Source organism: Pelophylax lessonae (assembly GCF_965119305.1).
Source record: "Pelophylax lessonae genome assembly, chromosome: 6".
In the NCBI taxonomy this organism is placed as follows: domain Eukaryota; kingdom Metazoa; phylum Chordata; class Amphibia; order Anura; family Ranidae; genus Pelophylax; species Pelophylax lessonae.
In genome coordinates, this window is record NC_138773.1 from 175364915 (window position 1) to 175391689 (window position 26775).

A 26775-nucleotide genomic window follows, 5' to 3' on the forward strand; every position below is an offset into this window, starting at 1 on the left:
AAAATTAAATTCCAGTTGGCTTTTGTATTGCAAGAAATCTAGCACAGAAAGAAACCGATGCCAATAATACAAATTATATGCCTAACAAAGGAAATGGTATATTTCCAAACAAAAAACCACCTGTCCTAGCAGGCATCATCCCTATGTGCTTCACCTTACAGAAGTTGTCCTTTATAGACCCCCTAATGGATTTCTCTTGGTTAAATACTTACCTGCAGCCCGATCCCAAAAGCTTCAAAGGATGGCTGGAATACGACAAAGAAAGCCTGAGCAAACACTAGGCAGGGCCACACAGTGAAGTTTACTAAAAAACAGGGAGGAAGGGAAGTATTTAGCAAAGCGGGTTGCATTCAAAGGGGTAGGGGATTTATTAAAGGTCGAGTAAAAAAGTAAAAAAAAAAAAAAAAAAAGAACTTGTCCTGAACTGTTGCAGAATCTAGCTTACATTTATGCATAAAACACAAACTACTTTTCAGTAAAAAGGCATCAGAAATGATAATGCATACCGGGTAAAACCATTGAATTTAGAAAAAAACTTGCAAAATTACAAACAATTATTCAACAATAAAAGGACCCCCACATAATGACAGTAACTACTTTAGCACCACCTACTGTCCATTAAGAATAAAGTGCAGTTTTATTTACCATATTTATTACATGTACTTATATAGCGCCGCAAATTTATAAGTAGCGCTTTACACTTTTTATTGTATATCCACATCAGTCCCTGCACTCATAGATCGTACAATCTAAGGTCCCTAACTCACATTCTACATTCACATACTATGGCCAATTTAGATAGGAGCCAATTAACCTACCAGCATGTCTTTGAAGTGTAGGAGGAAAGTGGACTACCCCGAGGAAACCCACAAAGGCTTAGGGGGAAATTGCAAACTCCAGGCGGGTTGTGCCGTGGTTGGGATTTGAACCGACGACCCTAGTGCTAGGCGGAAGCACTAACCACTTAGCCACTGTGCTGCCCCTTTTCTGTATCTCAATATAAAGAAACTTCCATTTAATTTCCAGTGGCAAAGGATACATACCACAGAACTGCACAAAACTTGGGCTGACTGACATACAGGAAGGTGCCTTTACAGCTATTTAGGAAGTAATTGCTCTAATATACAGGAGAAAAAATGCTGGCTACATTATACCTGAGCTCTATTGAGGAGTCCTAGGTAAAGGATGCTTAGGATATAGCAGATGATCTACTTTACTTTCTATGCATATATTTATTATCATTTTATTAATCTAACCTAATCAGCTTTTGTCATCTGGTTCAATAAAAAAAAAAGAAAAAAAAAAAAAAAGAAAACTGGGCTAGAATGAAGACTTTCAGAACCTTGAGAATCAATATAGGCTGACTGCCCCCCTTTTGGGTTTGGGGAAAAGGAAGAGATTGAAATCAAACTCCTATAGCCAATCTACCGCAGCAATGACAGCAATGATCCAGAAGACTCAAGATGGCCCACTAGAAAAGATCTAGCTAGATGGAGACACAGGAAGGTTGGAAATAAGTCAATGGGAAGGGAGCAGGGAAGGGAATTTAAGTTTATATCCCTGGGACACTAGCTCCTGCACCCAGGCATCTAGAAAGCAAGTTGTCCAAGTGTCCGATTTGGCAGGCTTGCAGTTACAGATTTTGCAGGTGGAGCTTGGGGGCTTCAACATTGAAGTCAAAGGAGTGGAAAAACAAAAAGGACAGAATCAGGTGCAGGGCAGGACTTGCCAAAGAAAATAGATCTCTAGAAAGCAAATCAGTAAAGGATTTAGGCAACTCAGAATTAATCAGAGTGTCTGATCAAGGGCTCAAAATCAGGGTAAATTAAATGCAGAATTGTGTTTGTGGCCACAACAAAAAAGGGTAATTTGAATCATTAAGCCATGATTTCTAGCAGCAGTCTTGGCATGTGGAATATTGTCCCATTCAATCCAAGCTGCCTGTTCCTAAGCAGCATCGTCAGACAGTTTGCCCTGGATTCACAATATCTGCTCTCCCACAGTATACAGAACTACTCTTTCTCATCAGAAGTATATAGAAGTCTTGTGACTTCTATCAGTGTCTGGTTAAAGCTTGTAGGAGGAGTTTTCATTCACCCCTGATTATCCTATAAGGCTGCAGGACCCCTGACCCTCTGCCTGGACAGTGCTGATTGGTCTTGTGCTTATCACATGTACCCTCCCAACTTTCTAGCAATACACACCAAAGTGAGCATGTGCAGAGTGACTCCAAAGGCTCTATCTTATCAGAAGATGGTTTGGGGACAGTGAAAGAAGGAGAGGTTCAGAGAAGACAGGATCAAACAGTCTTTTTACACAATACAGAGGATTAACCCCTTAAGATTCCACAGTGACTATAACAAGCATGCTTTACTACATATACTGTATGTCATATAGCAGTAAGTCAAATTTTATTTGAATAATTCTTGGGTTTAATATATGCACAATTTGTTTTCCCCTTTTGAGGATCACCATAGGAATTTAATTAAATACAATTTTGTGAACACCAATGCAGGCTTCATATCTCGGGGTCATCTATCTAGTAAAAATCCTAACATTAATGCGTAATTCCATGTAAGCAGCTTAATACAATCAGGTATTTCTGAGGATCAGAATACTATCACATAAAATATAATATGCACTCCCATTAATCTGTTATAATAGAAAAACCACCTTGCTCAGGGCAAACATCTCCCATGCTTTTTTTCATTTGAATTTTATTCCAAGTACTTCACAGGTATATGTAAACTGTTTTATTCCTGCACTCTTTTAAACATATACAAAGCTAAAGGGGTTTAAACATAATACAGTTGTGCCCTTAATATCATTATGGGCCTAAATCCCACGTCTACACTTCTCTCCTGATGCCTCGTACACACGCGTAGAAAATTGGCAGAGAATTTTCGGCCAACGTCCGATCTGCCGATTTTCGGCTTGTTAGTATGATGCTTCCGACAACCAACTCCGACTTTTCGGCCGAAAAAAATCTGGTGTGCAGGCTATAAAATTTTTGTTGGCCGTCAACACAACGGCCGATTTTAGTGCAGTTAGTACAGATTTCGACAGGGAAAAATCTGATGAGCAAGACTGGGCATGCTCAGTGAAGAAAAAACACAAAGAAAACAAACCAACACATGACATCACTTCTGAAGTAGAATTTTGTGGTCCGAGAAAATTTGTGTGCAGTCTAGGCACATTCCAACCAACAAAACACAACTTGGACAAAAGTCGGACGATCGGTCGGCCGATAACCGTTGCGTGTGTACGAGGCTTACATTTCTGTTGTTTCAATATACTGCATAGATCCATATACATAGCACTAAGGATTATCAATATATCCAATAAGTCTCTTATACATTGGTTACATTTCTGTGGGTTATGTTGCAGTGGTTTGGTTGCAGATATAGGTTAAATAAATTGATCATGGAAATATACCTGCTTTTTCAAAAGCCTAAAGTAATACTGGAAGTCCTATTAAAATCATATATAATCTGTGAAACAGATCACTTTGACATGTGTTCTTTTCCGGTTTGCTTCCTGTAGGCTGTACATTGATCTATGGTGGCAGGGGAATTCTCTCACTTACCACCCCCTTTACCTAGTATTGCATTTCTCCTTCATGCTGACTTTGCTTTTCTTTACATGGCCCCAGCTGCTGGTCACTATAAGCGGGTGCTTCTTTGCTGTAGAATTTTACGGTAGTGACCAGCATTATTATAGGCGTTGTAACTCACATTTTAAAAACAGATGTCTAACCACTTCTCTACCGGGCACTTTTACCCCCTTCTTGCCCAGGAAAATTTTCAGCGCTCTCAAATTTTAAATGACAAATATTCATGCAACACTGTACCCAAACAAAATTGTTACATTTTTGAGACAGATAGAGCTTTCTTTTGGTGGTGTTTAATCACCACTGATGATTTTTTTTTTTTTGCGATATAAGCGGTTTTGAAAACTAAATTAATTTTTCTTAGTCTTTTATTATAAAATTTTGCAAATAAAAAAATGTCTTCATAAATTTAGGCCAAAATTCATACTGCTACATACACTGATAGGCTGCACTGATGGCGGCTGTGACAGGTACACTGTTAGGCTGTACTGATGGTGGCTGTGACGGGTACACTGATAGGCTGCACTGATAGCTCCTGTGACAGGTAAACTGATAGGCTGCACTGATGGCGGCGGTGATGAAAAAACGGATAGGCTGCACTGATGGTGGTTGTGACGGGTACACTGATAGGCTGCACTGACAGCTCCTGTGACAGGTAAACTGATAGGCTGCACTGATGGTGGTTGTGACAGGTACACCCATAGGCTGTAATGAGGGCAGCTGTTACAGGTACATCGATAGCAGCCATGACAAGTACACTGATAGGCTGCACTGATGACTGCTGTGACAGGTAAACTTAGGGCAATTAGGGCACTGTTGTGCACAGTAAAGGAGGGGTTAAAACAGTAACTCACTGTTCCCAAATTCTCCTCCTCACACAGGAATCTTTTGTGAGGAGAAGAAGCTGGTAACAGCGGGTTACCGATCCTTGTTTACACTTGTGATCAGCTGTGATTGGATTTGGTAAAGAGCCATTGTCATTGGCTTTTTACCTTGATCGGTGATGTGCTGTGTCTGAGGGACACAGCTTACCGCCGATGGGGGGCACGCATGAGCGGCGAGACCAGTAGAACGCCATATGACCTCCACTCAGAAAGAGTAAAGTCCCGTCTGGCCATCATTGTACTATAGCTTGGGTGGGAACTGGTTAAACTGTTTAGATGGTGGTTATGCTAAAATATAGCTAAAGCCCACATTTTGGATAAGGTAGAGATGGGTCAGAAGTACTGTCAGTATTTTTACGATCTGTGTCTCATTAGGGAGATTTCTTCTTACTTATGGTCCTATAGACTCAATAAGAAGTGAGAGTACCTTTACAGTATAAGGGGAGTTGTCACATAAACAAAAGTCCCCATTGGAAGATATCTATTCTATATTTTACCCCAATTTTCATTCCCAGTGGCATTGGTGATTGGGACAATTCGAGAGGGTGAATTACCCTAACAGGGATGCGGATAGGAATAAATAAATAAGTAAATAAATAAATAAATAAATAAAGAGGACAGTGGTTCTAAACCCTTGAGAAAAATATATTGGGTGCGCTGATAGATGTTGAAGCTGGTACCAGAATCCTGTGCCTATAGTGGAAATATATTTAACTTTAAATCAATATGGTGCACTAAAACTGAAAAATGTAACCAATTGCTAAAACAAATGTGATATGACTTTACAAAATGCAACAGTGAATAGGCAGTGAATAAATAAAAAAGATGTGAAAATTGCAGAAACAAAAAGTCTTACAAAGTTCACAATCTTCCACCGTGTTTCTTCCAAAATGTGTATTATTTTCAAAGTGTGGAAAATCAAACAAGTGCTGTTCAAACAATATGTACGAATCCCACCACCTTGAGGATTTCCTCCTTACCCAGGCGGATGGAGGTAAGGTGCAAAATTGATTCCAAATAAACATGTGAAAACAAAATCACCAGTGCTGCCAAAACTCCCAAGGTACAATCAAGCAAGCCTCTTACCAAAAGTAGATCTTATTGCGCTTGAAATACTCTCTCACTTAGAAATTCCCTTTTTCTATAACAGCAGATGAGGCTTGGATGATCTCTGTACACGGACCAATGTGGCTTATGATCTTAGTTCGGGACAGTGACGCTGCACAAGAGACACTGAAAGCGCAATACGTTCTACTTTTGGTAAGAGGCTTGCTTGATTGTCTCTTGGGAGTTTTGGCAACACTGGTGATTTCGTTTTCACATAAGTTTATTTGGAATCAATTTTGCACCTTACCTCCATCCGCCTGGGTAAGGAGGAAATCCTCAAGGTGGTGGGATTCGTACATATTGTTTGAACAGCACTTGTTTGATTTTCCACACTTTGAAAATAATACACATTTTGGAAGAAACACGGTGGAAGATTGTGAACTTTATTGGACTTTTTGTTTCTGCAATTTTCACATCTATTTTATTTATTCACCGCCTATTCACTGTTGCATTTTGCACTATGTTGTAAAGTCACATCACATTTGTTTTTGCAATTGGTTACATTTTTCAGTTTTAGCGCACCATATTGATTTAAAGGTTCTAAACCCCCACCGTTCCAAATCTAAAAAAAAAAAAAAAGTGGTCTTTAGTTATACTTTAAATGAAAACCTGTGCTTTCTCATGCTGGGAAGAGCAATGGGTTCATTTAGGGCCCCCCTCCCTGGCAGCACTGAATCCAAACTTCTCTAGTTGGAGTTTAGAGAACTGTAATCATTCTCCCTTTCCCCTTGGGAAAGGGTTGAGCCATCCGCCAAGCACCAAGCTCCTCTATACCTGGAAATACTGAGCATTTTCTTTGCTCCTTGCAGCTGAGAAGGGAAGCAAGAGAACAAAGAGGTGGGTATTGACTGCCGGGGTGGGGGAATTCAAGCTAACCCGTTACTTTGCTCTGTATGGGCAAAGCACAGGTTTCATTTAATACCTACCTAGTATTGAACTAGAGGTAAGATATGGCACGGGCATATTCACATTAAGGGGATGTTTCGTGACAAACTGCCAAGAATTGTGCAACTTGCCTAATTGTAAAAGTGGGGCTTGAGTGGTCTCCAAAAAAAAGTCGTAGTTCAACTTTACTGACTTTTGACAATAACATTTCCAAGCATTATAGCTTCACCATTATTATTATTATACAGGATTTATATAGCGCCAACAGTTTGTGCAGTGCTTTACAATGTGAGGGAAGACAATACAGTTACAATACAATTCAAAACAGGAGGAACATGGGGGCCCTGCTCGTTAGAGCTTACAATCTAGAAGGGAGGGTCAAGTGAAACAAAAAGGCAATAACCGTGGGGGATGGGCTGATGGAGAAAATGGAGGTATATTTGTTAGGTGTGGGTAGGATAGGCTTCTCTGAAAAGGAAGGTTTTCAGAGATCGCCTAAAAAGCTAATAGAGTAGGAGATAATCGGACAGATAAGGGTAAGGAGTTCCATAGGATTGGAGAGGCTCTGGAAAAGTCCTGAGGCGGGCATGGGAGGAGGTGACGAGGGAGCTACAGAGCAGGAGGTTTTGAGAGGAACGAAGAGAGCGATTAGGTTGGTATTTTGAGACTAGGCTAGTGATGTAACTAGGGGCTAAGCTGTGGATTGCTTTGTAAGATGTTGTAAGATGTTATATCAACATACAGTGCTGTTACTCTTTCAGCTGCTTATTTCATTGTCCTCCCCTTTCCGTCCTGCAGGTGGCAAGACATACCAAGCGTTGGATGTCCAAAAAACCTCACAAAACAAGCTCTTGGCTTCACGTCCTACCCACATTAGGCGCAGTCCACTCTTTCTCGCAGCTCAACATTCTGCAAGATCAATAGAGAGTGGACTGAGCATGCGTGGGCAGGGAACAAAGCCGAGGGCTTGTTCATGAGTTATGGGTAGGGCAATGAAATAGGCATCTGAAAATGTAAGCATTCCTTCAAAATGAACGTTGATTTGACCCCACTATTGATTAGAAAAACAGAATGTTCCTATAATGAAAAATTTCGAACAAAATTCTACTAGAGTACACCCAGCTTTAAGTGGTTCTAAAAGGCTCAAGGTCTTTTACCTCCATGCATTCTATAAAAAATCTTCTGTATGCAGCAGCCCTCCTAATACTTACTTGAATCCCATCTTGATCCAGCAATCTGCCCAAGAGCCTCGCTCTCCAGGGACTCTCCCTCCTCATTGGCTGAGACAGCAGCCGGAGCCATTGGGGCTGAGCCTGCTTGGGTGCCCCCATTGCAAGCTGCTTGCTCTAAAGGGAACTCAGCAGGAGGGAGGGGCAAAGAGCGCCAGCGAGAGATCTGAGAAGAGGAGGAACTTCTGGTAGCCTCAGTTCTCTCCCTCTTTTCCTGGCATCACAAGTGTGGGCACCCTGCTGTGATAGCTTGTGGCTTTAAAGCCAGGTGCGCAATGCACATTTGCGAGTAGCGCTGCGCTTCCCTAGTGGCCGGGCAATCTTCTGGGACCTGTGATAGGTCCCAGAAGATTGCAGGGAGGGAGGGAGAGAGGAGGCGTCCCCTCCCGCTGCCTGTAAAAGCAATCCAGTGGCTAATCAGCTTTTAGATGGATGAATGGATGGATGGCTTTTAGATTACAAGGAATTGCCGGCTGAAAAAATATATCTGGGTGATGCCTGTAGATGCAGAAGAAAGAAAGCTTAAAAAGGGAAAATACAGCCATCACATCAAAGAGTTAGTAAGCTGCAATAAAATAAATGTTTGCTTTTGGGTATACTACTACCTTAATGCATAGAAGGAGGAACATTTATTTTCTGACAAGTTGGAATTTTTAGGGACAGATCTTCTCTTTGTAGTTTTTATCCTGCCTACTCACTTTTTTAGGCTGCTTTTATACACCTCCAAAGAAAAAACACAATAAAACCCATACGCATAAGCACATGAACCATGGACATTTGACTCAAAGAAAAAAAAAAAACACACCAGAAATGAGTTTTTAGTGCGTTTTCAATGCATTTTAATGGGGAGGTGGGTTTTTGGTGCTGTCTTACACACGCACCAAACATTAACAAAAAATGCAGCAAGCAGGAATTTTAAAAAACGCAACTGACCAGTGTGAAGGGTTCCATGAGATTTAAAGGGATGGATTTTGCAATCATTTTTCTTCCGCTCCAATCAGCCAAAAAAAAAACAATCAGCGTGAAAGGGCCCTTAAACTTTGCTGCCATTCATGATGTGTACAGATATGAAATGGTTATGTACAAGAAATTCTTCCCGGAATCACCTACTGCAACTGCTAGACATGCAAAGCACAGATCATTGCAGCAATGTGAGAAAAGAGTCAATAAGCTTGTGTGATAAGATATACAAATAAAATGTATAAAGCTATTTATAACATGTAGAGAAAAACATATACTGGGATTTGTGAGCGTATTATTATTATGGTTATTAGTAATATGTCAGAATATCAATGATTTTTCAGTTAATTCTTTGAATTTATGCTTTCAGGAGTTAGTATGATAAAACAAACAAAAATGGAAACTGCAACAGGTAACAAAAATCATCAACATTCTGCTCAATGTTTGTCTAAACAGCGACGAGGGTGGCACATTTATTTGATGGTATCTTTTCGGAAATATTTTAGGCATAATCTTTGGTACTTTAAATTTTCAAACATTCCAACCAAAATGTTTTCTTCTACTGTCAGAAAAAACATGGTACAAAGATCTGTGTTTTTTTTCTGTTTCAATGTTTTTATTAAAGGGGAATTCCACCCTAACACTAAAATCACTACATCGACAGGCATCCACGATCTAAGACTAACCTATCTAGCCCTGTAAAGAAGAAATCACTATACATACCTTTTCTGAAGCCGCTATTGTGCAGCGGTTTTTCAAACTAAATTTTTTGGGGAAAAATACACTTTTTTTAATTATAATGCAAAAAAAAAATGGATTTTTGTAAGAACTTACCGTAAAATCCTTTTCTCTTAAGCTCATTGACAGACGTAGTCTTCTTGATTCTCAAGAGCTGGGTTATGTTGTCTCCGCAGGAGTAGGACTAGGCAGAAAGACAAAACGTTCTGGCTCCACCTTAGGGGCAGTCCCTGAGGGTATATCCTCCCTCTCTCTGCTACAGGGAATCAGTTCTGTTTAAAGCAGTACAGAGAATTTAACCCAACCCAACTCAATGATAGAGGGGCGGGTACTACGTCTGTCAATGAGCTTAAGAGAAAAGGATTTTACGGTAAGTTCTTACAAAAATCCATTTTTCTCTATCGCTCATTGACAGACGTAGTCTTCTTGATTCTCAAGAGCTGGGACATCCAGAAGCAGTGCCACAAATGAGGGGTGGGATTGACAAAATCAAATCCAATCTAGAAGGCCCAACCGGTGCCAAACTAGAAGTTTTAAAGGCTCATTATAAACAAAGAATGAGACTAAAGAAAAATTTTCCAACGGAAAAAAACCCTCGAGGTAGACCACTGGTCTCCTCAAATTGCGGCCTGCAAAACCTTGCGGCCAAATGAGGCATCAGACGATGCCATTACATCAACTTTATAATGTTTAGAAAAGGTATGCACCGACGACCAGGTAGCCGCCTTGCACACCTGGACCACTGACGCCTGATGGCGAAAGGCCCAAGACGCACTAAGTGCCCGAGTGGAGTGCGCCTTAACAGGGAACGGGGGCTCCCGACCCTTAATAGAATAAGCCTGCACTACCGTCTGTCTGATCCATCTGGAAATGGTCGCGGCAGATGCAGGCAACCCCTTTTTGGGTCCATCTGGGATCACAAAAAGTGAATCCGTCTTGCGAAACGAGACTGTCGTTTTCAAGTATACCCTGATCGCCCGGACCACATCCAAGGAGTGTAAAGCAAACTCCCGAGGATGACTGGGCTTAGGACACAGGGAAGGTAATACAATTTCTTCATTCAGATGAAATTCTGAAACCACTTTAGGTAAGAAGGATGGATTCGGACGAAGAACCACCTTATCTCTATGAACCACCAGATATGGTGAACGACAAGATAATGCGGCCAGTTCTGACACCCTGCGTGCAGAAGTAATAGCCACCAAGAAGGCCACCTTCTGGGACAACGTGGGTAGAGGAATCTCCCTAATATCTTCAAAGGGAGGTTTCTGAAGAACCGACAACACTAAATTAAGATCCCAGGGGGGTAACGGCGCGTGCACTGGCGGAGCCAGATGTCGCACCCCCTGGATGAAGCTCCGCACCAAGGAATGAGTAGCCAAAGGCTTCTGAAAGAAGATGGCTAATGCTGAGACCTGACCCTTGATAGTACTCAAGGCCAGTTTCTGCTCAACCCCTTGTTGCAGAAAAGCCAATATTCGACTAATCGAATAAGACCGAGGACGGAACCCCAAAGGTTCACACCATGCAATGTAGGACTTCCATGTGCGATGATAAATCTTTCTGGAAGTCGCTTTCCTTGCTTCAACTAGAGTAGGAATAACTGAAGCTGACAAACCTTTGTCCTTCAGCACCTGGGTCTCAATAGCCAGGCCGTTAAAGCCAGCGATCGTGAAGCAGGATGGAAGATCGGTCCCTGAGACAGTAGATCCTCCCTGAGAGGAAGTCTCCATGGGACGTCTGCCACCAGTCTGACCATGTCGGCGTACCAAGCTCGACGAGGCCAGTCCGGAGCTACCAGGATTACTGGGATTCCTTCCTCCTCTATCCTGCGTAGAAGTCTTGGCAGTAACGCGAGAGGAGGGAAGGCATATATTAGCTGGTATTGCCCCCACGGGGCGATCAGTGCGTCTGCGGTTTCTGCTAGAGGATCGCGGGAGCGAGCCACGAATCTCTGAACTTTCCTGTTGAATCGTGAAGCCAACAGATCCACATCCGGGGTGCCCCACCGTAGGCACAACTGGTGGAAAACGTCTGGATGGAGGGGCCATTCCCCCTGATCCAGGGTCTGACGGCTGGGATAATCTGCCTGCCAATTCTCCACCCCCGGAATGAACACCGCAGAGATTGCTGGAACAAATCGTTCCGCCCAGCGAAGAATGCAAGCCACTTCTTTGGCCGCTCGGACACTCTTGGTGCCCCCCTGGTGATTGACATAAGCCACGGCCGTGGCATTGTCCGACTGGATCCGAACCGGGCTGCCCTGGAGCTGCTCGGTCCAGTGAATCAGACAAAGTCTGATCGCTCTCAGTTCCAATACATTTATCGGTAACCTGGATTCTTCCGGGGACCAAAGTCCCTGGGCAGATAACTGACCAAGAATTCCTCCCCATCCGGATAGACTGGCATCCGTGGTCACTATCGTCCAATATATTGGCAGAAATGACTTTCCCTGGCTGAGCATTGGAGACCGAAGCCACCAAACCAGAGACTCTCTGGTCTGTTTGCTCAATCGTATCTGATTGTCCAGGGATTCCGGATTCCGATTCCATCTGAGAAGAATCTCTTGCTGAAGAATTCGGGTATGGGACTGGGCAAATGGGACTGCTTCGAATGAAGCCACCATCAACCCCAGAACCCTCATGCAAGTCCGAAGGGAAGACCAGCTGTTGGACAGTAACAACTGGACTGCTGATTGAATCTTTCGGAGTTTCCCTACCGGAAGAAAAACTCTTGTCCTGACTGAGTCTAGAATTAGACCCAGATATTCGAGCCTCTGGGTGGGAACCAGAAATGACTTTTGCTGGTTCACCAGCCACCCGAATTCCTGTAAAGAAATCATAGTAATTTCTATGTTTTGTAGCAAGGTCTGAGGAGACTCTGCATGAAGCAGAAGATCGTCTAGGTAACCTAGAATCGATATACCTCTTTGGCGCAGAAGTGCCAACATTGGGGCCAACACCTTTGTGAAGACCCGCGGAGCCGTGGCGAGACCGAAAGGTAACGCCACAAACTGATAGTGGTTCTCCTCTACGGAAAAGCGTAGAAAACGCTGATGTCCTGCGAAAATGGGAATGTGAAGATAGGCGTCCTTGATGTCTATGGACGCTAGGACATCCCCTGGATGCAGGAAGGCTGCTACCGTGCGAATGGACTCCATTCTGAATCTTCTTATGTTGACGAAAGAATTGAGTGCTCTTAAGTCCAGAATTGGACGCACTTTGCCCTCTTTCCTGGGTATTGTAAACAGGTTTGAATAAAACCCTTGAAACCGTTCTGTCCAAGGAACGTGGACTACCACTCCTTGTTGTAGTAAATCTGTGACTGCTCTCCGCAGATCTTCTAAACGATCTGCGGATAGACGGATATTGGAAGGGAAGAATCGCGCCGGTGGGAGAGATCGAAACTCGATCTTGTACCCTGACCTTATGACTTCGCAAACCCATTTGTCCGGGATTCTGGAAAGCCATGGATCCGGGAACCGGCGAAGACGTCCCCCCACCCCAGTTATGGGTGGGGGCGCACCTTCAGGCTTTGGATGGTTTATCTTCAGGTCTGGAGGGGGCGGGCTTTTGCTTGCCCGACCAACGACCCCTGACGCCTCCTGCAGGAGCTTTGGAGGACTTAGTTTTTTCACCCGCTGGACGAAAAAACCTCTTGTGAGCAGAAAAAGAAGGCCCTCGTCTTTGACGAGTTCCTCTACCTTTAAAATTTTGCGGTAAAAAGGTGCTTTTTCCACCGGTGAGATCCTTAATGATCTCATCTAAGTTGGCTCCAAATAGACGCTCTCCTGAAAAGGGGATATTAGCCAATGCTTTTTTGGAACCTTGGTCGGCTAACCAACCGTTTAGCCACAGTGTACGCCTGAGAACCACTGCTGAGACTGATGCTCGCGCCATTAATGGAGTGGCGTCTAACGCCGCATCACATACAAACTGTAACCCCTGTATCATTTGTTCCAACAAATCTGATACCGCCTGAGGGACTTCTTCTAAGTCCCGGCGTAACCACTTGGTCCATTCAGTTACAGCCTGCGAAACCAGACCAATAGCAATTATTGGTCTGAAAGCTGATCCAATCAAGGAAAACAAGGTGCGAGACATAGCTTCTATCTTGCGATCCACTGGATCTTTAAAAGACGGAGCGTCTTCTAAAGGAATAACCGTGGCTTTATTCAATCTAGCAATAGGTGAATCCACCACAGGTGGTTCTGTCCATTTCTTAATAAGGGTTTCCTCAAACGGATAACGCCTGTCAATGCGTTTAGAAATATTAAAAGTGCGTTTTGGCAGACGCCATTCTTCTTCGATTGGATTGCCAAAACATTTGGGCAATGGAAAAACCTTCGCCACTTTGATGCGTTTTTTAGTCCCAAAAGGGATCTCCGTTTCAGCTATTTCTGATGGAATACCCTGTAACCTTAAAGTCTCTTGAACAGATACAATGAGTGCGTTTACCAACGCTTCCTCTCGGGCTATGGCGGATGCCGAAACATCCTCCTCACTGTCTGAAGAGACAGGACCCGAGACACCAATACCAGATGAAGTACCTGCAACTGCAGAAATAGGCTCAGAGTCTGAATCCGAGGTTTCAGATAATAAGGGGTTAGGCGGGGGTCGCTTTCTTGCGCCCTGTCCCTGACAAGCCACTTCCACCCGGGACACAAAAGTTTCCATAATAGCTGACAAAGATTCAATTGTCAATGGGGTGCTGGAGGATCCCGCAGACCCCTCGAGGGGATCCGGAGGAGATACATGAGTGGCAGGGTCCATGTTAATACAGGACACCTTTGCCAGCAAAACAAAAAAACTTTTTCTTTTTTTTTTTTTTTTTTGTGTGTCTCCCCCTAGCGCAATAGCGCCCCTCAGAGTACCTGCTTCTCGATCCCAGAGAGAGAGAGAGGGACCCCCAAGGCTCACCAACCGATGCAGTGCAGTTTCCAACAAACTGCAGTCAGCGTCTGTCTTACACAGACTGGAAGGAGCTGTTTGCTTTTTCCCGGGCAGAAGGCGTGCCAAACCGACAGGCACCCTCTCTTCACAATACCCTCTCCACCGGGGTGGGGGTTTGTGGACGCCTCGACTCTCTGGTACCTGGCGTCCAAGCGAGACTTTTAACTCGCAAAGTCAGTCCCTTTACTGGGACTCCGTCGCGGCCGACCCAGCGCACTGGTCTGCACGCGCTCGTAGGCAGAAACCGGGGTGACCACTGGATCTCAACATCCAGCCCGTCGCCCGGCCCCGCATACTTACTTGAATATGTCGCGGCCGACCAAGCGCAATGCCATGGTCTGCGCGCGCTCGTAGGCCGGCTGGGGTGACCACAAGTGTCGCCCAGTCCGGCATTTTTGCTTGAAGATCTCACAGGAAAAAACACTGGAGAAAACTACCTAAAAAATGTCTTTTTCTTAAAGAAAAAAAGTCTTGCCAGGACCAAAAGATCCCAGCAAGGAACTTAGGTCCTTACTCCTGACTAGACAGAAAAAAACTGATTCCCTGTAGCAGAGAGAGGGAGGATATACCCTCAGGGACTGCCCCTAAGGTGGAGCCAGAACGTTTTGTCTTTCTGCCTAGTCCTACTCCTGCGGAGACAACATAACCCAGCTCTTGAGAATCAAGAAGACTACGTCTGTCAATGAGCGATAGAGAAACACAAATGTATAACCCATTTTTTGTAAAATTATCATAGATGATGTTACTAAACATGTCATACTTAAAAATTGCACATATCTATGCAACAGCAACAAACGTCATAAATTGTATTATCCATAGGCAATTCTTTAAAAGCCTTTACAGGTTACCACTTTAGATTTACAGTGAAGGTCAGGTTCTAGAATTACTGCCCATGATCTGATGTTCATTGTGTAACCTCACATATGTGGGACCAGCATGTGCATTTGCCTTTGTGCATGAGCATAGGGGGGGGATGTGAGGAACTTTACATTTTTTTATTTTTTCTGATTAATAATTAATTTATTTTTATTATTTATTTATACTGTTACTTTAATTAATTTTTTTTTGATCACTTTTATTGCTGTCACAAGGAATGTAAACATACTTGTGACAGCAATAGGCATGTGACAGGTATTTATGGAGAGATCTAGAGTCTGTAGGACCCCAAATCCCTCCCCTGCCCTTAAAAATATTCTATCACAGCAAGATCTGTGTTTTCAAATGCTTTTGATTTTTTAAAACGGCGCCATTGACATCCGGGTAACCGGAAGTGATATCAGGTCAACGATTCTGGGTTACCATAACCGAGAACCGTTCTAAGCTGATCCTGACTTTGTTTGACTCTCCGATCAGCCAGCAAAAGTGCCAGCTGGTCGCTGGGGTCTCCCATTATAACCGCTTGAAGTCAAGCGATGTACAGGTACATCGCTGGTTGGCAAGGGATTATGTGAAAAGGGATAACAATACATCTGTAGACCTTCAATGGTAGCTCTTACATAAGGTAACTCTTGCAAGACACAGCTGAGGAAATCAGACAATATTAGCTTACAGAGTAGATACAGAAAACTTATAATGGTTGAAATAGACCATGAAGAATCAATCAGGGATGGTCAAGTAGCAAAGTAAGGAATGGTGTGCTAAATCAAAGAGAATGGATCAGATAAGGTGGAGACAGATACCTACTCTGGAAGATGACAGAAGGAGAACTAAAAGGTATAACACGACCCTTCATAAAAAACAAAAAAAAAAACAAAACTAATTTGTGCCATCGAAAGGGAGAGAAGAAAAAAAAAAGGGGGTATAAAAAGAAGAGCCAGAAGAGAGGTACAGTCCACCCAAGCATAAAGCCCAACCACCGTAGCAAAAATGGTTTAGGAAGGGGATTTATGTAGCTAATCCACGGGTTCCAAATCTGCTCAAACCTTGTAGTAGTGTCACATAAGATGTTAATGTTAACCATCATTACATTGATCATTATCCATGAAAGTTTACGTTTCATCAACGTTAAGTCCACTACTGGGCTCTTCCAAGCAGTTGCAATAGCGATACAGTATATCAAGGTCTGAGTAGATCTGGAAGCTTCTTCAATGGGTTTGTTAAGCAGAGCTACTCTGCACATTTTAATAACATTAATCATGGTCACCGAATACATCAGGGCGCTAACTCATATCCTGAACGGTCTGACTTTATGGCAAATCCACAATGTATAGTGCCTTGCTGCCTCCTGCCCACATCCCTTGAAACAGAGCGAGGAGGAGCCAGGGTACATTTTCCACTAACAATCAGGAACTACATACCAACGACAAGTACCTTATAGCCAGCCTCTACAAGAGAGACATTCATAATGCCTTTGTGAATTCTCAGACCAGTCCCTCCAGTCCTCATATACTGCATTTCTGATCCTATATCCTGTTCCCAAGCTAGCATGTACGGGAGTCTACCAGAAGTGGCAACAAACAACTTATACAGACCCGAGATGCCCCCCTTCTGAGCTTCACCACAAAAACATCTGCTTTCAAAAGCTGTCTGTGTGGTAATGTCATTAATACTCCATTGTCGGCAAAAAAAAATTGAGAATTTGCTGCAGGTGGTAAAGCTTAGCACCAGGCACCTCGAGCTGTTATGTAAAATGCATGGTGAGGCATATCCCCCTGTGGTCCAGAAAGTTATCTTTACAATAAAGGCCTTTGTCTATCCACCATTTGAGTTCCCAAGGGCAGAGGCAAGAAGAAAATTCCGGATTATTGAATAACCGTGCTACTGGGGAGTGGGGAGATTGGAGCATGACCAGTTTGCGGGAAGAGTCCCAAAAATGTAAGGAAAGGGACAGAGAAGAACAAGAAATTGCCTTCCAATGTTTGGGGGATACCCACACTAAAGTGTTTGTAAAGTCAAAATGGTATTCATTTTTTTAAAATAACAAACATGTTTTATTTACCTGCTCTGTGCAATGGAATTGCACAGAGCGGTCCTGAGCCTCCTCTTCTCCAGTCCTCCACCGGCACTCCTGGCTCCTCCTTTTCTTGGTGTGCCACCATAGGAAGCCAACTCCTATTGTGGCACATCTGCCTGTGCGATCCTGGGCCACGCTGCCTGTGTCCCTTGACATAGACAGCGAGGTTCGGCGCCACCCCTCCCCTGCTCCCTCATCATAGGATTTGACTACCCTGTTTCCCCGAAAGTAAGACATCCCCCGAAAATAAGACCTACTTACAGTTTTGCCTCTCGCTGAAATATAAGGCATCCCCCGAAAATAAGACCTCCCCGATAAGGCCTCCCCCGAACATAAGGTCTACCCGATAATAAGGCCCCCCCGAAGCTACCGTAACATTGGACTCTGGACTGTAGCGGCGGGTGCAGCCGGAGCAGAAAGGAAGTGGGAGGTCTCTTTTAATCAGAGAGCCCGCGCCGCCGCCAGGACAAGCTGCTGCCTGCTGTTCGCTCTGCCCCGATAGAGTCTGGCTGACTCACAATTAGACAGTGAGTCACGCGGGACAGGAGTTGGGCACATAGTGTGGACACACAGGGGTGACTGAGGTAGGGGGGAAATGTCTGATAAGGGGTGGGGGGGGATGTCTGGTGATGGTGTCCACTGGCACAGGGGTGGGGGAGTGGGGCAGTGTATTGGGAGGAACTGTCCCCATTTATATCAAGGCAATCATAACTGGGACCAGGGAAAATTAGCGTATGCCTCTGTAAGGAAACCATGTTAGTGCTTATTTAATACATTTTGCATCTAGTCAATTTCTGGCATGGGGATAGTCCTGATGTTGGGCCCTGGATTGATGATGTAATTGAAATACATTGATCTCCTCATAGGCAGTCCGTGCATAGCATAACAGTCTCATTGATGTAAATGCAGTGTTAAATAGGAGCAAGCTCGGCTTACCCTGTCTTCGTAATCTCCCGATTACCTGTGCTCCTTCATAATAACAGTCCGCCATATACCATACCTGCTCCAGCATTCGCATTAGATGCCAAACAATGTTGGATGGGCGGTAAACCAGCCGTATTGTTGTTTCGATATGCTTGTTTAAAGTTAGGCTGCACTGCTTTGGGATCGCTCATTCAGTCTCCACCCAGATTATCAATGCCTTAGTATGTCTCTCGCCTTCCTGCTGCACTCTGCACGCAACACACTCTCCGTTCGGGGGACATGGTTCCGGGAGTTCCAGGCGTCAATAACGTGTCTACGACGTCGCCCCGTTTTGCTACGTCATACGTAGCTTCGGCAGGATAATGTGCCATCCATCCTCATCTCCTTAAATATAGAGCTGTCAAATAGGAGGAGCTGTCTATGATTGTGTCTTAAAGTGCCATTTCTATATCTCACATGAACTTTGAATAATCTTTATGTTTACAATTTAGTATATACATTTTCTGCTCCTTCAAGATATTCTTTCACTAGAATGGGGGATTTTTAAATATACTCTCCATTATATAACTCAGATCTGATTAAATATTTCCATGGTTTATAGGCGTCCCTGCTTTCCCCGGAGCCAGATATTACTGTTCTCGATATTTAGACCGAGAGAACAGACAGCCTAACAAGTTATTACATATTAATATTCCAGGAAGATTTGACAATTCAATATTTAACCCTACAGGGGTCAAAGCTCCTAATTTATACATCCACCATTTTTCTTTTTTAAGGAGTACATTATAAAAGTCTCCTCTTCTTGGGGACAGTTTAAGGGCATAAATAAATACCCTTTATTTTTATTCCTTACGAATTTCCCCAATTGTACCTTCTAAAAGTGTTTTGCCAATGGTTTTTCTGGTTCCTTCTCCTTCATTTCCCTCATATGCTCACCTATCCTCACCCGCAATTGTCTCTGTTTTCCCAATATAGATTTAGGAGCTTTGACCCCTCTAGGGTTAAATACAGAATTAAATTGTTAGGTCTTCCTGGAATATTAATATGTATAGACTTGTTAGGCTGTCTGTTCTCTTGGTCTAAATATGGAGAACAATTATGTAATTTCTAGCTCCAGGGAAAGGAGGGACGCCTATATAACCCTGGGAATATTCAATCAGATCTGAGTTATAAAATAGGGAGTATATTTAAAAATCCCCCGTTCTAGTGAAAGAATATCTTGAGGGAGCAGAAAATGTATATACTAGATTGTAAACATAAAGATATTTCAAAGTTCATGTGAGATATAGTCATGGCATTTTAAGACACAATCATAGACGGCTCCTCCTATTTGACAGCTCTATATTTAAGGAGATAAGGATGGATGGCATGTTTGCCTGACGAAGCTACGTATGACGTAGCGAAACACGCCAACATCATAGACACGTCATTGACGCCCAGGACTCCCGGAACAATGTCACCTGAACTGAGAGTGTGTAGCGTGCAGAGTGCAGCGGGAACGCAAGAGACACACTGAGGCTTTGATAATCTGGGCAGAGACTGGATGGGCGATCCCCAAGCAGTGCGACCTAACTTTAAAGAAGCAGATCGAAACAATATTGCTGGATCACCGCCCACCCAACATTGTTTGGCATCTAATGCGGGTGCTGGAGCAGGTATGGTATCGCGGAGTGTTGTTATGAAGGAGCACAGGTAATCAGGAGATTACAAAGACAGGGTAAGTAGAGCTTGCTCCTATTTAACACTGAGACTGTTATGCTATGCACTGACTGCCTATGAGGAGATCAATATATTTCAATTACATTATCCATCCAGGGCCCAATAGCAATATTATCCCCATGTCAATAATTGACTAGATGCAAAACTATTAAATAGGCACTAACATGGTTTCCATATAGAGGCATATGCTAATAGTCCCTGGTCCCAGTTAATATTGCCTTGTTATTAATAGGGACAGTTCCTCCCAATACACTGAGCAGATACTGCACAGATCAAGGCAAGAGAACATGGGTAGTGCGTCCGGACGCTATATATGGACTATCTTAGAGTTTTTATGGTGGGTGTTTTTAGGGATAATTTTTTTGCAGTGCACCACCTGAGTGGGTTTGAGTGACTATATTTTTTATGTCCTCAATAAAATATTTGAATTATCAACCGTTTTGTCCAATTTTCTTGCCTAAATAGCCACTTGGTTTCTAACTAGGGGAGCTTTACTCCTTCTAGTATTAACCATTCTAGTTTGTACCCTACATGCTTCTGGTTAGAGGGCAAGACACCTGATTGGTGAGTTTGGCCTAAGGAGTTGAGTGTCTACACATTACACCCCAATGCCCTCTCTTTTTTATTCATAGAATCCAGACTTGTATAAAGTATTCAAAATTTCTACTTGAGTAAAAGTACAAGTGCTCGATCAAAAAGTGACTTGAGTAGAAGTGGAAGTGCTCGCAGAAAAAGTTACTTAAGTAGAAGTACTAAAGTATTCAACATTTTTTTTACTTAAGTATTGCAAGTAGTTTTTTCAAAAAATTTGCTACTTAAGTACTAAAAGTAAAAAGTACCAGTAGTTTTGAAACAAAATTTCTACTCAAGTATTGAAAGTAGAAGTACAAGTACTGTGTTATGTAGTTATTAAAGAAAGAAGTCAAAAGTTTGAACATCATATTGTTTTTTATTATTTCAAATGATTTATTCAAATGATTAACCTAAAGGACAATCACAATTCCTTAGGCTGTAACTTTTTGTAAACAAAAAACAGATAAAGTATGTCCCTCCCTTCCCCTTTTAAAGCCAGGGGTGGTCTCCTTCCTGAGCTTCCTCACTCTCACAGCCAGGCAGATCACTTGAAGTTGAAGGGCCGGGGGTGGAAGGTGGTGTTTTTGGTTTGTCCATCTTTTCAGCTGATCAAAAGGCAGAACAGGAGCATGCGTCTTCTTAATCGCGGTTTGATTTGATTTGCTCAATTGATGATGATGTGCCAGGCCAGCTTCATCAAACCTACAACGCTTAAAGTGAAAAATGCATCAAAAACTACTAACAAAGTGGCTGTGCTAAAAATGCTAATAAAGTGCCTGCAATTCAGTGCTGTATCTTGGCCTAGGCCAACAAGGCCCAGGCCTAGGGCGGCACTTTGTAGGGGGGGCAGCAAAAAGCTGCACCCTGCACAAAAAAAATAAACAGCCTCCTCACATCATGAAAAGGGCCCCCCCCCCCCGGCTTGCGCTACACTTTTTGTATAGTGCCAGTCTTATGTGGTGAATTGGGCCAGAGGGCAGGGTCCAGGAGGCAAATCAGCCTGGTACCCCCATAAAGCAGTCACATTGCTACCTACCAGTATGATAATACCGACCGGTCAGGACGTTCAGACAGACCGCAGGTCGCCGACCACACTTAATACAACTGGCCCCATGGCCGCCAATGCTAATAAGTGTAGCACTGCAGCCAAATGCTCCGCCTACTCTTCTCTGCCCCCAGGCACTGATGGGCACTCATATGCTGCACTGATGGGCTCTAATAAGCTGTACTGATGGGCACTAATATGCTGCTCTGATGGCCACTGATGAAGCAGCAATGGTGGGTACTGATAAACTGCACTGATGGGTACTAATGAGGCTGCACTGATAAGACAGCACTGGTATGCTGCACTGATGGGGCTGAACTTATGGGAACTGATGAGTCTGCACTGATAGACTGTGGTTGTGGTCTGTGATTTACAGATGACAGGGCGGGTCATAAAAAGGAAGGGGTGTGGCCTTTACAGGAAGGGGTGGGTCATATTTAAATTAGGGGGTGCACAAGTTTAGTCAGGCCTAGGGCAGCACAAAGCCTAAATATGCCACTGCTGCAATTATATATATTCTTCTTGTATTCAAAATCATCGCCCACAGTATCAAAAATAAAGTGACATGTCTGTGCTAAATGCAGTGCAAATTATTTCCACAATGTAAATTTAATTCATATAAAATATATATGACAATACCACAATAAAATAAGTTGTGATTGTGAATAAGTTAGGTGCAAGTTTAAGTGTGTAAACTAAACTTTATAACGAAAAGTCCATAACTGAATTCCAGTGTGCAATCTAAGAAGTGCTTGTCACTTGCTGTCAGATGCTTCTACCTTTCTTCTGTGATCTGCTCAAGTAAAGTGGTGGACTGGATAGCCTCCCTCTCTGCCTCTCACCTTAGTAGCACTGGCACTGCACTGGTTCAAAAAGCTGTCTATATTATTTTCATTATAAGAACTTGTCAGAACATGCTTCCACCACCTGTCCTTCACACTAGTAGTGCTCATTTGCTTTGCTCAAGTCAAGTGCCACTGCCAGTGGCCACTGCAGTGCGGGCACAGCCGCACAGGCAGAGGCAGGCCGCAGGAAGCACAGGCACCACCACAACACAACACTTATGGTCCATGGACCATGGATGGTCGGATAATCATCATAGCCGTCAGTCTCACTCTTCTTGGTTCAAAAAAGCCACCCATGACCCGTGTGTATATAATATTAATATTTTATATTGATTATTTGATTCTCAAATGGCACATGTGCCATGGCAAGGATTAGGCCCTCTCCACGGTCCACCTCACTCACCTCATAGAGAAGAAGATGAGATAACGAAGAAAATGCTCCGAGTCCCGCCGCCCGTGTCACAACTCCTCTCAGTAAGGGCCCTAAGGGGTGGAGTCTGAGTGACACACAACACGTCTAGAGGCAGAGACCTCGAGCGGGAAGACGGCAGCATGGCTCCTCCAGTGCAGTCTTAACTTGATGATCGTGACAGTGATTCCGCGGGCCGCGGCGCGAGCGAGGCTGTGGGATTGATTGAATTGAGTTGTGCTGCCTACTGCTACACGCTACCTACTACTAAATTGTGAGTCAGTATATTTTATTTCATTTTTATATATAAAAGCGGTATTGTTGAGCACTACTAGCCACTAGATCTCCTGGCTGTCACTTTGTCACATGTTGGGGAATCACAGCGGCTCGGCTCCAGAAGTGGCGGGTGTCCCCGTCATCCTGCCAGGGCCGCCAAGAAGTTCATCACCTAATCTTAAGTTATTAATATCTTATGAGAAGAGGACCTATGAGATTGAGAATTGAAATAATTAAATATATATGGCTTTTTGAACCAGTGCAGTCAGTGCCAGTGCCACCCAGACGCTATCCACCAGTGCCACCACCATTAAGTGTGTTGGTCGGTCACTCGAGCACTAAAGGAGGTGGAAGCATCTGACAAGTGAAGTGACACTTTAGATTTGCACACTGGAATTCATTTATGGACTTTTCGTTATAGATAGGTTTACACACTTCAACTTGTTGCACGCACCTGACCTAACTTATTTCATAACTTATTTTATTGTGATTTATTGTCATATTTTATATGAATTGAATTTACTGTTACATTGTGGGAATAATTATTTTCACTGCATTTAGGCTTTAGCACATTCATGTCACTTTATTTTTGATACTGTGTGGAGTGTGGGCAGGGCACTGGGGGCAACAATGATATTATATCGATTGCACAGGCACTTTATTCGCACAGCCAAGTTGTGTTTGTTAGTAGTTTCTTGATGCACTTTAAGCGCTGTAGCACAATTTATTTGTTTGTTTCATATTTTCTTTTTATTGGAAAGATTTGGTATAGCAGCTTTTATTATACACAGCCTTCATTTTCGTATGCGCTGATTTACAAATGACATTATACACATTTTTTTGAGCTTTATGCAACCTGCCATCTACTGTTCTGGCAGTGGTAATTTTTTTTAAAAGTAACGAGTAACTATGCAGCACAAAAAAAAAATACTTGAGTAGAAGTATCGAAATCATCGAAAAAATGTAGTGAAGTAAAAGTAGAAGTAGGAGAAAAAAATTCTACTCTAGGAAAGTACAGATACCGCATTTCGGTACTTAAGTACAGTACTTAAGTAGTTCTACTTCGTTACTATACATCTCTGATAGAATCGTAATTATACAGAGTGTAAATAATCATTCACACTTTCAAAATTTACAATCTATACTCTGCATTACCATAGTTTAAGCAGAATTCTATAGGTACATTATGGAAAACACGGTGCATATACACAAAAATATAATAATCCTTTAAAAATTAGCTTGCTGCACCTATAAACAAAAACATAGCTTTACAAAAATACTGCTAATTATTTCTAATATTTACCCTTTTTATACCTGTAAAGTCTCTGCACTAGCACCATCATTCCTTGCTTTTGTCTCTGCTCAGTAATATGAAAAGGGAACATTGCCAAATAACAAGTACATACTTCTGAGAAGTACTTCTGCCAATGAATCCCATAGATGCTGAAAAAGGCTTAGCTTTGTTCCAGGGGTGCTTCCTTGAAAGGAGAAGTAATGGTGAAATGTATACTAAAAGCTGCAATGCAGGACTGAAAAAATAATACAGATAATGCGCATCAGTGAAAGATGTGGATATATTTAGTATTATTTTCACTTACAGTGGTTCTACTCTTAAAGACTAACTATTGGAGTATCACAAATGATAAAAATAAAGCCGGTGAAAGAATTACACATAAGTCAATGAGAAAGCCAAAATTCATCCCCTGCATAAAGTGAATTATAATCAAAATGTATTCTTTTAGTTGTGGATAGCATAGGGAAGGGTTAGAACCTCTTTTTGTTTTTTTTTGGGGGGTTTTTTTTTGCAGTGTCCCCACTGTAGAGATTCACCCTCTCCTATTGTCACCGGGACATAAAGTAATAAAAAATCCAAAATATTACAGCTGTCACCAGATAATACATTTATTTGGGTTTTTTTTTTTCTGTGAAAAGCTGTAATTTACTCACTTTCAGTTGCATTTCCAGAGCAGAAAGAGAAGACAAGAAAAAAAAAAAAACTATAGAAGAAATTTTAGCTTTAGAGAAGTCTTTTAGTAGAAGAAAAAAAATTGGATTTTTGTACTTACCATAAAAATCCATTTCTCTAACTTCATCGACGGACACAGCGCTCCATAAATCATGACTACCGGGTTATATTGCCTACTCCAGAAGTAGGAATAGGCAGAACAAAAAACACCTGGCTACGCCCATGGGCGTCCTCAGCTTTGTATATAACCCCCCTCTCTGCTCTAGGTAATCAGTTTAGTAGCAAGCAGTATTAGAAGTATCATAACTCCATAGAGGGGTGGGTGCTGTGTCTGTCGAGCGCAGAGAAATGGATGTTACGGTAAGTACAAAAATCCCATTTTCTCTTTTGTTCATAGACGGACACAGCGCTCCAAAAATCATAACTACTGGGACATCCAAAAGGAGTGCCAAAAGGAAAATGAGGGGTGGGGAAAATAACCCAAGGCTAAACACAAGAGCCCTTAACAAGGACACAGGAACCTTAACTGTGTCACAGGAGCCCCGTCTGAAAAAAATGAGATTTGTGACTTACCATAAAATCCATTTCTCTGATGTTCATTGAAAGACACAGCTCCTGCCATTCTTGACCATTGGGTTATACTGCCCCCTACAGGAGTATGACACTAGGCAGAAAAAACTTCTGGCTTCACCCATTGGCAGTCCCGGAGGGGTATACCCCCTCTCCCTGCTACAGTCACTCAGAGGGGTGGGAGCTGTGTCCGTCAATGAACATCAGAGAAATGGATTTTATGGTAAGTCAAAAATCCCATTTTCGCTTTCGTTCTTTGACGGACACAGCTCCTATCATTCTTGACTATTGGGTCGTCCCCAAAGCAGTGTCAAACATGAGGGGTGGGAAACAGCAAAAAAAATTCCCAATGCTAAACAGTAGCCAACCAGGCAACAGGGGCTCATCCAAAACAACTGAACAAAATACACCCTCAAAGAGGATCAGATCCTCTTAACAGCAGCCTGCAAAACCTTGTGGCCAAAGGAAGCATCCGTAGAGGCTAACACATGTACACCAACGACTAGGTGTCTAGGTCACATCAAAGGAGCTTAGCCCACTCGGTGGTCAGCGTTTGCAACACTAGGGCAAAGGTAAATACTGGCCTTATTGCCGAACCAGCTAAGGTGTACATAATGCAGGCAACAACCGGAATCATGGTTGCCTTTTTAATCTGGAAACCGGAGGGTCCACCACTGGTGGCAGAGTCCACTTCTTAAGGAGGGACTCCTCATAGAGGTAACGCCTAGTAATGCGCTTAGGAACCCCACCGGAACGCTTTGGTCGCCCCCACTCTTTAGCGACAATTCTGTCAAAATAGGCGGTTAAAGGAAACACCTTGCCGTTCTGGATGGCTTGTGAGTGCCAAAGGGTACCTGCGCCTCCGTCACAGCTTCAGCTGCAACCTCCATCTTCAGGGTCTCACACACCGATACAATCAGTGAATCTACCAGAGGATTCCAGGCACGTGGTCGCGACGGCTGAACTAGATTCAGGCTGTGATGAGACAGATGAGGCAGGGGAAGGCGGGGGGCTTTCTGCTAGCCCGTCACCCGCAAGCCGCCTCCCCCTGGGACACAAGGGACTCCAGGACCGCCGACAGTGCATTGATGGATGGTTGGGACCTGGAGGGCCCCGCAGCCTCAGAAAGG

At 43.2% G+C, this 26775-nt stretch overlaps 1 protein-coding gene across 4 annotated transcripts in view; it reads right to left on the reverse strand.

Moving 5' to 3' along the window:
- HECW2 (HECT, C2 and WW domain containing E3 ubiquitin protein ligase 2) overlaps positions 1 to 26775 on the reverse strand; it is a 421352-nt gene that overhangs the window by 310810 nt on the left and 83767 nt on the right. The gene's annotated exons all lie outside the window — the stretch shown is intronic.